Here is a 14,894-nt window from a genome sequence, read left to right on the forward strand (position 1 = left end):
TTCTCTAACAACCGAGAACATTTCAACAACCAAGAACATTTCTTACAAATGAGTCATCCTTTGAGAGATTTTTTGATTTATTAAGTGTGTACACATGTTTCTCACAAAGTCAAGAATACCTTTTACTTTATAGATATACAAAATCACCTCTACCAACCTTCAAAGGCTTTGGTAATTAACCAACTACCAGTAGCAGTGCTGACCCAGGTCAGTAACTATGCAAAACTCCCCCAAAGTAAACACATCCAGAAACATCTATTATGTTTCCTCTGCAGAAGATGAATAGACATGTTCCCAGTAGATAAGATCAGATGTAAGGGAAACTTGAAATGAAGAAGCTGAAGAAAAACCTAGAAACCCATTGCAACTGCATTCATTATTTGCGTTGTAAAACTTTGTCTTTATGCCAACGTGTTCTCATTTCAACCCAATTTTACAGGCTCAACCCCTTGTGAGTCTTAGAAGGATTACTGTGTCGACGAAGTGACACAATGTGAAACAAAGCACTCTGTTTGTCAGTAAAAGTACAATCAGAGCCAGAACCAATGTGTGTGCAGACAGGCATCTACCGGTGGAAACATGTCCTCCAAAAAATATTCTTCTGACGCAGCCTTTCCAACCGTATCATTAACTTCCTCTTGCACAAAACCCTCTATTTAATAAGCCAAGGTGTTCATTACCTTAATAACAAATATCCACTAGATAGAAGCTATAACAGTCAGACTCAAACAAATGTAGAGCTATAAAAAAGGAAATCTGTCAATATTTTTAGTAACAACCAGCTGTTGTTGATTGCACCATGGTTTCATATTAATTTAGCTGAGATAAAAAGCAGCTTGAACATGGCTGTCATTATGTTTGTGTTGAGAGGCTTGAAACAGAGCAGCTGTGTACACTCTTCAACACTTTGTTACAAAGAAGTGCACATACTGATCAGACTACAATGCCATGAGGCATTCAGGTACCAACTGACTCTACTTTATTTAAAGGTACGAGCAACAAGCTTGAAGTGTAACGTGAGCCAAGATGTGCTTTGAACAGGGGTGCTGAAAATTAAATAACAAAAAAGACCACAGTCTGTTAATGATTACAATTTCCCAAATGCAATGCATGCATCTTAATTTTTGTTTTTCTTGAATTGAAGAATATGTTAAATTATTTGAAAATATAACAAATAACGCACAAGTGCACTCATAGGTATTTTGGCAAAGGATCTGTGATAATTTAGAGGGGGTAAAAAAAATTAAAAACACATGCTGCAGACAGAATGACTGCATGTGCCCCCACTGCACAGACTAATGTTTTGCCCCAGTGCCTTGCTGAAAGGGGAAGCAGCCCTCTGAACTACCCCACCCAGGCCTCCAGTCAAACACATTCCTTGATAGAGCTGTCAGACCAGCTGGAAGGGAGCCCAGCCTCTCCCCACGGTGACTAACTCCAAAGAAATGTCCTCTTTCTGTCTCCCACTGACTTCAGATTGATTCTTTTTCGCATACCCTGCACCCCACCTCAATACCATTACTCCACACTCTCTCAAACTCACATTCTGTACTCTAACAACCATGCCCCCAAAACCACCAGGTTCTCCTCAAAAAAAGCAGACACCACATTAAGACATTTAACAACAACCCGAAACATGTCCAAACTGAGAAGGATAAAGGGATTTCACTGTCCATGTTGCTGTGGTTACCATCGCCCATGGTTGTGGTTGATACAACAAACAAAATTGACTGTTTTTGGTTGCATCCCATCGCAGGGCAAGGTATTTACTTTGACTTTTTGGATGTCAAGCTTTGTACTCAAGTAGGTCACAATGAGCTGAAAAACTGAACTGTCAAAGGGGCTAAAGTTGGTCCACCAAGTTGATTGCCAAATCCAATCAATTTGGTGCAGAGAAAAGAGGAGCAGTGTGACAGTTATTAAATCTCACCACTAAAGCACACCAAGCACAGTGGTGCTGGTGAGTGATAAGATTTGATTATGAGCAAATAAGAAGGCCTCAGTGCAGCAATGCACAGTGGGAGGGAGTAGTGGACTCTGTCTTGTCAAAATAGAATAGACGTGCTGTTCTCCTCACCGCTTTGCAGCTTCACACAGCGAGGACAACACATAGAAAAAGAGATACAGCGGGCCTCAGTCCTCCCTCAAAAACGCAGATAGGCCTTTCATGTCTGACGCATGCAGAAGGAATGAGCGTCAAAATAAACGGCTCTTTTTTGTGTCCACATAGTCTCGAACCAAACCGCAAGTCCTCCATAAGACCAGAGTCAGCCCACTGACGCCAACTTAGCCTGCTTCTGATTAAACGATTGTGACTTTGGCAGGAATCAGGCAACAAATGGAAAAGCGAAGGAAAAATACTCTTGGTTTTACGAGAACACAAACAAGACCAAGAGTTATACTCTGTAAGCACTTTAACTCCCTTTTAAGGAACTGCATCACGAACGGACAGAAACCTATGAAATAATGTGTTGTTAGCACAGTAAAAAAATTTATCTGAAATGACTCACATCAAAAATAATTCTTCTGAAGGGAGAAGTGATCTTGGGCTGTTGCCAACCTCCTGCTTCAAAACTTTACAAATTAGGTTGCATGCAGCATTATAAATCAAAGAAGCACTCACATGTTTGCCCGAAATGTGAAGAAAGAGGATTAAGTTTTGAAATTACATAACTAGTTACACCCAAAAAAGGAAAAAAACTCCCTTTAATCCCATCTAAAGGTAAAGGGGAGTATGAGGCTTAAAAAAGGCATGATAAGTAACGTAAAATGGCATAATGTGTTTGTTACCAAACCTCAAGAGAATATCTGCAAAGATTTAACTCAAATTGGTTTTTAAAGTTGTTGTTTTTTTTGCCTATTTGATCAAGAATCTATGTTAAGGAGCTGCAGAATGAAGGGCTCTGACTGAGTTAAATAATAACGTTAATAAAATCCAAATTTATCTAAGACTGTTGTTGGACATTAGCATTTTTTTGAGTTTTAGAGATCTTTAGGAGTACCATACTTGAGCATCATGTTCAAGATAAATAACACCTAAACAAAGCTGCACGTATTTCCACGTTTGCATTCCTGGCTCTGCTGCCTGACATTCTGGGCCCCCACTCCACATAGTTTTGGTAACATACATTCCTTGCATGGGGCAACATTGCAGGGCAAACATTGAGAGCCAGGTAGATTGTGCAAGTTATTACAGTTGCACAAGATTTATTGTTTTTGAATAGTTCTGTCTAACAGATGCTTGAAAAAAACAGTGAAAAAATGTGTTTGCTTATCAGAAAAAAATGACACACCCTTTTTTTTCATCCCTGTGCCTGCAAAAGCTCCCCTAAACATAAAGTGAGTTTTACATTGCATGCACATGCATGGGTGTAACTCAAAGGGCATCATTGCACTTTTCAAATCTCTATTCTTTTTTAAATCAAATAAAGCATGCAACAGTAAACACAGAAACCCCATTAGCAGAAGTGAAATGCAACCAGTACTTAAAGGAACTGGCTTCAGGTGCTAGAAAGGATTGTGTAAAATGATGATTTTTTTGTTGTTTTTTAGTTAAACAAGCTTCAAAACTGAGTGAATTCTAGTTTATGTTATTTGCAATGATTTAAAATAGAGTTGGCTAAAAGGCTGGATGTTTTGAGATCCTACGTGAGTTGTAAACTCAAAAATGTGACGAAAAAAAAGGATAAAAGTCTCCATATTTCCCCAGTTAGAGTTGCATGTTCAGTCAAACTTCTGTAACAACAAATACAACCGTGTTTCTGTTTGGTCATCTTAGACAGGAGGATTGCCTCTACATTTTGAGTCTTAGTTGTTTAAGCAAAAGCAAGCGAAAATAATACCCGACAACAGCTTCCTCACATAGCTGCTTTCATGTGACATTTAAGTATTGGTGTTACACAAGTGGTGCACAATTATAGGGATTACGCCGATTTAGCTGTGAATTTTTGCTTTATAGAGGAAAATGATGGTGCTTTGAAATTCTTTGATCACATAATGTGAAACTTTGTTATTTATGACTTTCTCATTTAGGTCTTCTTGCTACCTTAAAATATAGTTTAATTACATAATGAGCTACTAAATAGAGTTAATCCATTTTTCAGCCGCAGGTTTCCAAAAGTAAAACATAACACATCAGCTCACATCTTCCCACATTTTTCCATGTTTCTGGTCCCTTCATCATTGTTGTAATTTTTTTTTTTCATGTTTGTATTTACTCTTTCAGTCTCCAGTATCAAAACTATTGAATGAATCCAAGTCAATCCCCTTTAGTTAGCTCTACTTCCTTTGGTTGGACTCTAAAGATGTCCGTTTTGCAACACGTTCTTTCAATTTGTTATGAATTGATTGTGATCGTTTCTTCTTTCAGGCCTCTGAGAACATCCACAGCCCTCTTTTGTCAACCCCCTCCTTCCATCCACCCACTCAAACTCACGAGGAAACGGTGGAGGAAGTCTGTTAGAGCACAGTTTCCTTGAGTTTTACTCTGGCACGCCTAAGTTAACACCACAGCCTTCGTTCGCACTGTCAATCATCAGAGAGAGATTATGCAGCTTGCTCTGATGGTTGACAAATATGTTCACACAAGTCAACTCTTCAACAAGCAATGAGTCATAGCTTTCTCATCAGTCTTATAATTTGCTGCTTGCCACACAGGCGGAAAGTGCAACGACGCAAGCTCTAGGGGCAAAGTGAAGTGCCAACAGTCATTTACGACCACCAAAAGTCTTTAAAACTCAAAGTACGCTCAAAAGGCTCATATAAGTTTAGGCAATATCACCGAGTCGACTTGGTTCTGCTCTACCTGAAAAACCCAACGGTTGAAAGAAAATATGTTGTCTGCCTCAGGGTAGTTAACTGAAATTTCAAGAAGTGACAGGAACAAATCATTCATAAAAAAAACAACAATAACTTACAATGGACGGTAATAAAAGAAAGTGAGGTACCTAAATGCCAACTATGGCATGGATATAGGAAATTTCAAGAACGCTTGGAGCATAAATACCTTTTACGTCTTTGTGACAATGTCTATTTAGGCAGCTATCAAATAAATTGCCTTGACGAGAGTAATTTGAGATGTGCCAGGCATTTACAGCTGCAGGGCTCTAAAAGTAGTTTAAGTGCGCATTGTGAAAAGACAGAGTACCGTAGACCAAAACACAGCTCATAGTTTTGGGTGTGGCAGGAGGGAGCCGCAAGGCAGGCAACTGAATTCAGCAAAATCGGACTTGAGTCCCCAAAGACTGCGTCTGATCTTTTTGAGAGCTTTTTTCACAACTTAAACACACACTTTGTGTCGCACAAACCCCACAATAGTATATAAAACTCCTTAAATTCAACAAAGTGACAAAACTTTTCTGAACGTTTTTGTTTTTAAAATGTGTATTTTTCTTTTTTGTCTAGAAGTGAAAAACTCTAAACTCCCCCGTTCAATGCATCAAACCTGGTTTCAATTAGCTCGTCTTTCCAAACCACTACATTCCATAACTCCCCTCCTCACGCCAGTCCCGCCCATCCCCCCCTCGCTCCCTCACTCTTTTCCCTGTCTTTCTCCCATCTTCTGCCCCCACACACCCTGGCAGTGAGCCCAGGTTGAGAAACCCAAGGTAAAAAGAGAGACAGGGAGATCGGCCTCCGTTCAAGACTGTAAAAAAAAGTACGTCATAACAGAAAAACATGCCTCAGGGCCAAGCAACCACGATTACCTTCAACGTTCTACTAAGTAGACCAAATGAAAAAACAAACTTTTATCATCTCGTAGAACCCACTTTTCACATATTACAAAGGTATGCCCACTTAAAGAGAGCATTGGAGTGTTACCAGAAGCACAAAAGAATACCACACACTATATGGGCAAAGAGAACTTCTGAAGTTTTCATTTGGCATTCTTGCCCTTACTGAGTTGGGACTTTTGAAGGTATACACGGGGTGTACAGAAACTGCTTGCAGTGCGTATGTTTCTTTTCCCTGCTGTAAAGGGTGTGCCTCTGTGAGGAGGCAGCAAAGCAAGGAGTGAGGGAGGAAAGAGAAGTAGGGGGAGGGAAATGAAGGAGAGGGATCCACACCCAAACTTGTAGCTGCAGGCTCTTTAAGGGAAGTACCTTCACTTTTTAAACTCCCAAGCCTTACCAAAAGGGCGTTGGGCTGATAAAAAAACATCATCCATGACATGATCACATAACCCAGTTTCTTTATCCTCCTTTTAATTCTTCCATTTGTCTTAAAAATGAGGATGATAAAAAAAGTTTGCTTTCTTTACTTAGGACTGCTGATTATGTTTTACCAACCCTTGAAACCCTATTATTACTTTTCTAAATGCTGCCTTGTGTTTTACAAACAAATTTTGAAACATAAATCTATTCGAAAACACTTATTCACTAGTTTCATGCGTGTTTGAGAACCTTTGTTGCAGCTGAATTGAAGTGCGCAACATCAGTCAGGTCCGCTGCATTTATGTGGCTGTGGGAACACACCCACTTCTCATGCAGCGCACTGGTTCGTTTCAGCATTCAAATGATGTCCACACAAAGTGACAGCTGACCCTCAGAAAAATAGAATCCCAAAAAACACATCAACTGTCTAAACACAAAAATTTCATTTAGAAAACCTTCGCTTCAGTAAAGTCTAAAGAAAGTATAGCAGATACCTGCAATAAAGTAGGACAAGATAAATGAACCTTGCAACCAACTCAAAGTTTGTTTCACTAAAAAAAATGTGAACACTTCTGTGTTTTTCAGCCCATTCTATTCTGATTTGACTTTCCAGAAATCTTTTGCAGATAAGAGCTGTTTGACCATGAAAAACTCCTTTTTTTTTAACTGAAAACAATTTGTCATATTTACCTGTGCGCAAGCCTTGCGCGCGAGGAGCCTCACACCAGCTTGAGCATCCTGGAAATCGTGGCTTCTCCCCTGCCCTAGAAGAGCACTTCAACTCTGCCACAACTTTTCAGTCTGGTAGGAGTCTGTCACTCTTTTCCTATTTCTTGGTCAACCAGATTTCCAGGGCGTTTTCTTCCCCTCCTCCTGCCCCCTCCCTTCTCTGTTCTGGGTTGATCTGAAGCTCTTTTTTTTGTGTGTGTAGTTGCTCCAGTGGGCTGTGTAGAGTGCTTGCTTAGGGATCTGAGTTGGGCTCCTAGTTTACAGAGGGGAGGGAAGAAACAAGGGAGGAGACCGGCATGAGGGGAGTGGTCCCTGACAGTGGGACCACCCACTGCTCCACGTAGATGGATGAGAAAGCTGGCTCAAGAAAACTGAGCTTTACTTGAATAAACTCAGAGTAAACTAGTTGTGGCTATTTTTTCCATTTAAATCATGTTAAATAAATAGCGGAAGGAGACATTTCTTTGTGCTATTTAACACAGCAAAATTAATTGAAAAGATTTCTTGTTGTTTTTGACTCTTACTTCAGAACAAGAAGAAGCTGCCATATACTGTGCATCATGTAATAGCAAACAAGAATGATATGATACTATAGCATTTAAGATTCTGCAAGCAAATCAGAAAGTCTTTAACAAAATGACTGTAACAATCAAAAAAGTTTTTACTAAAGGCTATGTTATTTCTCTCTTTTAGGTTGATTTTTTAAAGTTCTCTTATTTTTCAACTAAATAATTAACAATAAAATGCAGCATTTCTATTGGATGTTTCTACAAAAGTCTGTGGAAATTATAATTTTATGCTATGATCTTGCAGTTCTTTCGAAGATGATCGCTTTGCTTTATACATTTTTGTTGCACAACAGGAAAACACTATCTAGCTTAAACCTACTTTTTTTTTTTTACATGTTCTAGCAAACAGTGCTTCAGTGTGATGGAAAAACAAGAAAAAGATACAGTGTGATAGCTTGTTTAAAGTGAGTCATGCTGGGTGGTGTCTGAGACAGATTCAGCCTGGAGTTAAGGGTTTAGCTGGGCCTGTGGTTTGATCACAGATGGAATTGTCGGATAAAAATCTTAACGCAGCAGCTAAAAGAATGCGGCACTGTTAAATCCTTGCTTTTCGTTTTACCCGCAGACATGTCAGATGACCTGAGGTGTCCTGATGTTTACTGCATCGACCTTCAATATGTGTTGATTTGAACTAACAAAGGTAGATATTGCTATTATCTTTTAGTTTAATGAGGCTACAACAACAAATACTAATATTTTTGCATTTGCACTTGTTGATACGGTTTTTGTTATTGATTTTTTTTTACATTTGTGTCGTCTGTTTACCCTTGACTGCATTTTTACGCACTGGTCTGAATATCCCTAATCAAACAGTCACATCTTTTCTGATTAACAAATTGATTCTTGGTCACTTAAGCAGTTCTTTCCACATACTTTCTGGCCTTTGGTCAATAATCATTGATGTGGTCTTACGCATGCATCCGGCTTTACTAAAGCAACATCATGTGGGTTAAATTTGTGCATGTGTTTATGTGTCACTCTCATGTGCTTCCCTATTTCTATTACAAGTTTTTTGCATCTTTAGAATGGCTCTTTTAGCTGAGTTCTTCTATCACACCCTCGCTCATTGAAGTGCAGCAACAATCAGCACGAAGGGAACAGGAGCACAGGAACTCAATGTGTTGCTTTGTGCAAAGGGAACAGGGAGTGGCACATCCCTGTTCCCATGTGTGCACATATTTTAATATTGCAACATTACACAAGCCTGTTCACAATCAAAACCGCTTGGATTTTGTTTTATTCAAAAAAAAAAGGGTGCAGCTCTGCCACAACTGTTTTTTGTTTGTTTGTGTTTAGTGAGCACATGTTGAGTTGAAAAGCAAAATGGAATATCAGTGAGAACGCTGTGTGACGAATGATATTTCTTTGCTCTTTTGTGTTTTGAATAAAAAAAAACATGTGCAAGGCTCGAGGTTTGGAAACTGGTGTTCAGGTGAAAACATAATGCATGCTATCTTAATAATAAGTGGTTTACTTTGTAGAATGTTAGGCAAAACTTCCATTTTAGCCACAGCCTTGGTAATACATCTGTTGGGGCTTCTCTATGCAAACTCAGGCAAGGCACTGGCTTCACATTCATTCATTCATCTTCTTCCATTTATTCCTTTTCGAGGTCACGGGGCTGCTGGAGCCTATCCCAGCCACTTACGGGCGAAGGCAGGGGCACCCTGGACAGGTCGCCAGTCTGTCGCAGAGCCAAGCTCTGGTTCACTGTTCTGAAAAACATTTGTAGACAGACTGCAATATTTCAACATGTAAGCAGCAGATTTCTTGTCCCAACGACTTTTCAATAACAGCTGAATATTTGTGGTTTTGTAACAACCAAACTGAAAGCAGGTATCATGGAGTTCAAACTATCTTAATACCGTTTTCCTCAAAAACCTGTTTTAAAACCAACGAGGTGACTTCTTAAGTTGCAATGTTTTTAGAATTGTTAGATAAAAAAATTACATTAGGGAGGATAAACATAACTTTAGTTTTCCATTAAAGTTTACACGATGCATAAAAATAAGAAAATCAAATGGAGCAAACAGAACTCTTTGGGCCTGCCGCTTTGTGGTGGCTCACTTCAGTTGAATGCAAGGATATGTGGGAATGGGTGTGTTTCCTGGTCCTAGGTGTGTCAGCTAGTGTGAACCAGAGCAAACAGCTTGGATCAGACGTTAGATGAGTCACAGCCGATGACTACAATGAAAACAGGGGTGCTCAGACTGCAGAGGACTAAAATCAGAGGATTAGATGGGCATTGACGGTTGAATGCAAGATTGCACGAGTGCATGACTTTGTGATTAATGTCTTCTGCTAAATGAAATAAATCACAAGGCACTAGCCAGAGAAAAACTGTAACTTGTTATATGGTAGCAGAAAAAAAAAAATTCAATATCTACTGCAAGATTTTTAACCGGTGACACAACGGCAGGGATTTTATTTTCATGAAATCACCCCTGGAAGACTGTTGCCATTCCATTCCAAAAAGGCAGAAATACAAAAGGGTGTGTTGCACATTTGACTGTGTAAAACAGGTTAAATGGGACATGAAGAACCACATCCTAGTCCTTGAACCACAAAAATTAGAAGTCTTTTAACATTAAAAGCAAAGTTTTATATACAGCTAAAGAGACAGAAAAAAACTATTAGGCTAACACACTGTATTGGGTTAAGAAGATCAGTTGCATGATTTACTGAGATAATCCAAATAGTTGTTTAATCTAGCTAAAGTTTAATCCTGTAATAGTTTCAACATTTTTACTCTTTTTGTTGTTTTTGTTGTTTGGTCTTTGACTGCCACTACAAAAAAAAAGGTATCATTAATATGGTTTTATTGTAACAACCTTTGCTGCTCTACACATGTTTACGAAACTATGATATCTGGACTAGAAACTCTGCACACAATGCAAACATTGTTGATTTTGTCAGGTGTTTAGCCAGCATCTGCTGAAGCTCCAGTCATATGAGGATTGTCGAAGAGGCACTGTCAACTTTTGAAATATGCCGAAGCGGACAAATAACTCTGCTCATGCTTTGGGTGAATAAGTGCAGGCGATGGATTTCTTTTTTTTTTTTTTTTTTTTAAAGGCTGTAACTTGAGATGGCACAAACAAGCAATCTCTGTATATTCTCCCACTACCCTTTCAGTGTAGGTAACACTAGAATCCTTTGATGTTTACTTGGCCTCCTTTTTGTTTCTTTCAGATTTTATTTTTCTGATACTTGCAAAAAGATTAAACCAAAAACTCATTAAAATCTGAACTGTGTTTAAAGAGAATCCTATGTTTAACCATGTAAAAATAATACATGTGAATGAAAATGCTGTTTTAATGGACACAAAACAAATACACAAATTGAGGGAAAAAAAATTACAAACACCTGCAATGAAAAAAAGGGTTTGGCCTGACTTAAATTTTTTACATTTTTTTGCACTGGTATTATTGGGGTTGGGGGTGTGAGGCGCTGTAAGCTAGCGGGAGAGAGTGTAAACAGAGTTATGGGTGGGGTTGCTCCATGCCAACAATACCGTCCACAACTGTGCGGCAAATTTCTAATGAACTACTGCTTCTCTGCAGAAACGATGTCCTAGAAAACGACAGATTTTTTGAGATTGGCTAAAAACTGCATAATAATAATTAAAAGATCACTGAGAAGGCTTTTAAAGTAGCTCAAAAGATGATCTGAGCAGATCTTTAAGACTAGAAAACAACTCTTGCTCAAAATAAATTTTGGGACTATTTTTTTCTCCATATATACATCATTTGAAATGCACGACATTAATGATGACAACAGAGGACAAATGATTTAATGTTGTGAAAGCTCTGTTTTTGTTGTGCACTGCCTGAGAATGCTTTATCAATGTTTAAATTCTCTAAAATAGATTTACATTTTGCTTTCTAACTGGAAAAGTGATTGTTTTCTTACAATTTACTGACACAGAATTGCTCTACTCACACATCATTCACACAGTTGAGAAACTTGTTTTTTTTGTTGTTAGTTAGACCTTAGTTTTGCTTGGTTTCAGAGGGTTTTTTTCTCTGAAAAGAAGAAAAATGGCCACTTGTTCATCAGGGAATGTAATTGAGTTACCTGTAATTGTTTAATTAAGAGCTATATGTAATAAATGAGATTTGTTTAACCAGCAAGGCCTTAAATAACCATCCATTGACATTTTATTGCTCTCACTTACTGTTTGCTTTAACAGTAGTGAGTTATTTCTTGATGCTGTTTTAAAATCGCAAAAAACTCATAAAAACGTCAAATTAAGTAAGAACCCTTATTTTTTCGTCTTCACATTTTTATGTTGTTGTTGTTTTTTATTTTTTTAAGACCTTCTAACATCGGTTTACCTCAGTGTTTCCCAACCCTGGTCCTCGGGGAACACTGTCTGGCATTTCTTCAAGTCTACCCTGCTCAAACACTCCTCCCTTTAATGGTTTCCATTGTCAGGCTTGTGCAGAGCCTGATGATGAGCTGAATCAGGTGTGCTAGAGCACGGCAACATGGAAAACATACAGGACAGTGTACCCTGGTTAAGCTAACAGAAGTTCATTATGTTTTTATATTTTTCTTCACACATTTGGTCAAATTAAAGGTGTTAAATTGAAAGACATTATGACTTGACAGATCCTTGATCTTATGCGTTATCTTCAAATACTTTGATGAACCAAAGTATTTGTTTTATTTATATTCCTTCTGTGAAGAAACAAAGGGAGAACACTCTGAGCACATAACCATTCCTTCACAGGCTTCCAATTTCAGTTACCAAAATTTGATCAGTAAGTTATAACTGAATTTTATTCATCTCGTCAAAACTATGTAGCTAGCGGACTTGACCTCAGACTTACAATGTCCCATGATCACCATGTCATCCTGTTCCTTGAAGATTCTTGAACTGCACATTTGTGATGTTATCCTTGAATGGCCCTAAAAGCCCAGCGGGTGTGCAGACCAAAGAACGGTGACGTGTCAGTGGATCAAACGCAACCACAGAAAAAACAGGGTATCCATGAAAAAAGCACGACTACAAAGAATCCCAGTCAGTTAATGACAGCATGTAGTGCTTTTGATAAACTATCTTGCAAAACATAGGTCACTTGGCCTGGTATTTGAAATCACCATGGTAACTCATCATTATTTATCTTCTCAGAATCCCCCAAACCACATGCTTCCTTGCATACTCAGAAGTACATATCATGCAACAAACAAACTTATCCTGATGATTCAGATAGCCACATTAAAAAAATGTAGGTGGAAAAAAGAGAATGACCGGCAGACTGAAATGCGGTTTCCACAGCAAGCTATGAGTCATGAACACGAAGGAGGGGCCAAAAGGGAAAAAAGGACTATTCTGGGATGGTTACTGTAGCAACATAATAAGCAAGAGGGCATAAATGTTTCCATAGCAATGCCCTGCGTGTGTATGGATAAATATCACATGCCACAAGGCATTTGGTAATTTAGATAGGAACCCTGTTTTACTTTTTGTGCACAAAGTTTGTTGAATCTGTTTTTTAAGAGGATTACCCCACACAAGCACACCCACAAGTACACACACATCCAGAGTTTTCCTGTTTTTAGTGTGTGTACACAACAGTCCAGACTGGAATGCTTTTCACTGGTTAGATCTTGCCTTGGTTGCTAAATTGTTCAGCCAGTGATTACCTTCAGGGGTATAAATGTTAGCCAATTGTTTTAACCGCCCTAGTCTGATGAAACACAGATGAATAACACATCCCTCTGTACTTAGAAAACAGCATGCAAAGGTGCCTGAGGAGCCCCTCTAGTTCCAGGCTGTGTTTCGACAGAAATGGACATGACCCTACAGACTCCCACAACTGAATACCATTGGGTGTTGTTTGAAGGTGATTTTTTTGTTTTTTTCAATCACTGAGTGTCAATTGAATGATAAGATGTCTCTCCTTCATGTGACCTCCCATCTGCGGTGCCTCAACATACACAGCCTGTGCATTCCAGTCATAGCTATAAATGTGTTAACACTGCAGCTCTTTCTTTGAGTGGATGTCCTACCGCAGCAAGTCAATACATGAAAACCAGGTCGGGGTCTACGCTTGTTTACTCCTTCTGGCTTAAACTGCTTCTCTCTTAACAGAACATTTAAGGCCACTCATAAATTTGTAATAAAGAAGCAAAATGCAGTAAAATGAGTTTTATGAAAACAATAAAAGACTGCTTTGGGGCGTTCATACAATGTGAATCAGTAAAAACTTAAATTATTTCAATATTTATGGTAACATTTTTCACTTTTTCATTTTTAAGATCAGATCAATGTTTCATTAAGTAAATGATTATCTTTTTTTAAAGGTATTGTAGTCAATATCTCTGCTCCTGGTCGTCATGGAAATGGAATTTTTACTGTTTTGCTGTAGTTTGACAACATGCCCCACCTCTTGATTCTGGCACTGTAACATGAGCCGCAAGCTGCTCTGGGGTTTCAGGCCCAAATGTGCAGGGGTTGTCTGTTTTCCCCTTCAAGCTGTGCTCTCCTTCTCGTGCCTGGCTTCATGCATTTCCCCAACACTCATTTGTTTCTACCAGCACAGCTGACCAATAAATAACCAGGAAACGGTCACTTCTCGTGACATTTCAGATGTCACAGCCAGTTGCTTCTGCGCAGGCACGTCTGAATGGTATTACTAATTCTACTCCATCTCTTCTTTCCCTGCCTTCTTCAGCTATTTCCCTTCAGTAGGCTCACCTTTGACCTCCTTCATTCCATTCCAGTGCTGAATTACTTTGCTGTTTCTGTGCCGGTGAAAAATGTGGAGCGCACACCCTTTAAGTACACTGATGGCAAGACATGTTTCTGGTCATTTTCTTTACTGAAGTACCAAGACACCCAGAATGTGAACACTTGTTGTTAAAGTCATTTGAAAGTTTCACAACTCCTCTGCATTTCAAACATGTGATGCTGAAAAGGTTTGGCTTTCTCATCTCTGGCTGTACACCAAATGATCCATAACACATTAGGTGGAGTAGATGTTGATTTGAACATCTGGTTGACTTGAAGTTTCAGATGTTAGCTGGAAGAATCTATTTCTTAAGATTTTGCGCGTGTCTGTGTGTGCACATGTATTAACATACTTGTGAGGAATAACTCCTGAGCCACAAAGAACATTGAAGACACCCGTAGCTGAGAGGACATCTGGCTTTGTCCAAACAATGTAAAGGTCATTGTTTGAGACTTCATTTTGGAGTGGCGTTAGGGCTCACCAGTCAGTTGGGATCGTTTAAGTTAGGATAAGAGGCTAGGAAATTCATCATGTCAATGGAAACCCCCATATAGATACGAAAATTTCTGCAAGTGCATTTGTCTGGCAGAGGGAGGTTAACTCCCATAAAAATTGGAGGGTGGGACTGTACATGTGTGGTTTTGAGAATGCTGTTTGTATTTACCAAACCCAACGATAACATAGATCCCCTCTTATTTTGATCT

At 38.9% G+C, this 14,894-nt stretch overlaps 1 protein-coding gene across 4 annotated transcripts in view; it reads right to left on the minus strand.

The window, feature by feature from the left end:
* Positions 1-7,129, minus strand: part of ahnak (AHNAK nucleoprotein) — a 31,152-nt gene extending 24,023 nt beyond the window's left edge. For all 4 annotated transcript variants that reach the window (XM_078954100.1, XM_078954099.1, XM_078954098.1 and 1 more), the window contains exon 1: positions 6,843-7,129. The gene's annotated coding sequence lies outside the window, so the exon portion shown is untranslated. The remainder of the gene's footprint in view (positions 1-6,842) is intronic.
* Positions 7,130-14,894: the final 7,765 nt, after the last annotated feature.

Source organism: Oryzias latipes, chromosome 10, assembly GCF_053564925.1.
Source record: "Oryzias latipes strain Hd-rR chromosome 10, Olatipes_Hd-rR_3.1".
NCBI classification, from domain to species: Eukaryota; Metazoa; Chordata; class Actinopteri; order Beloniformes; family Adrianichthyidae; genus Oryzias; species Oryzias latipes.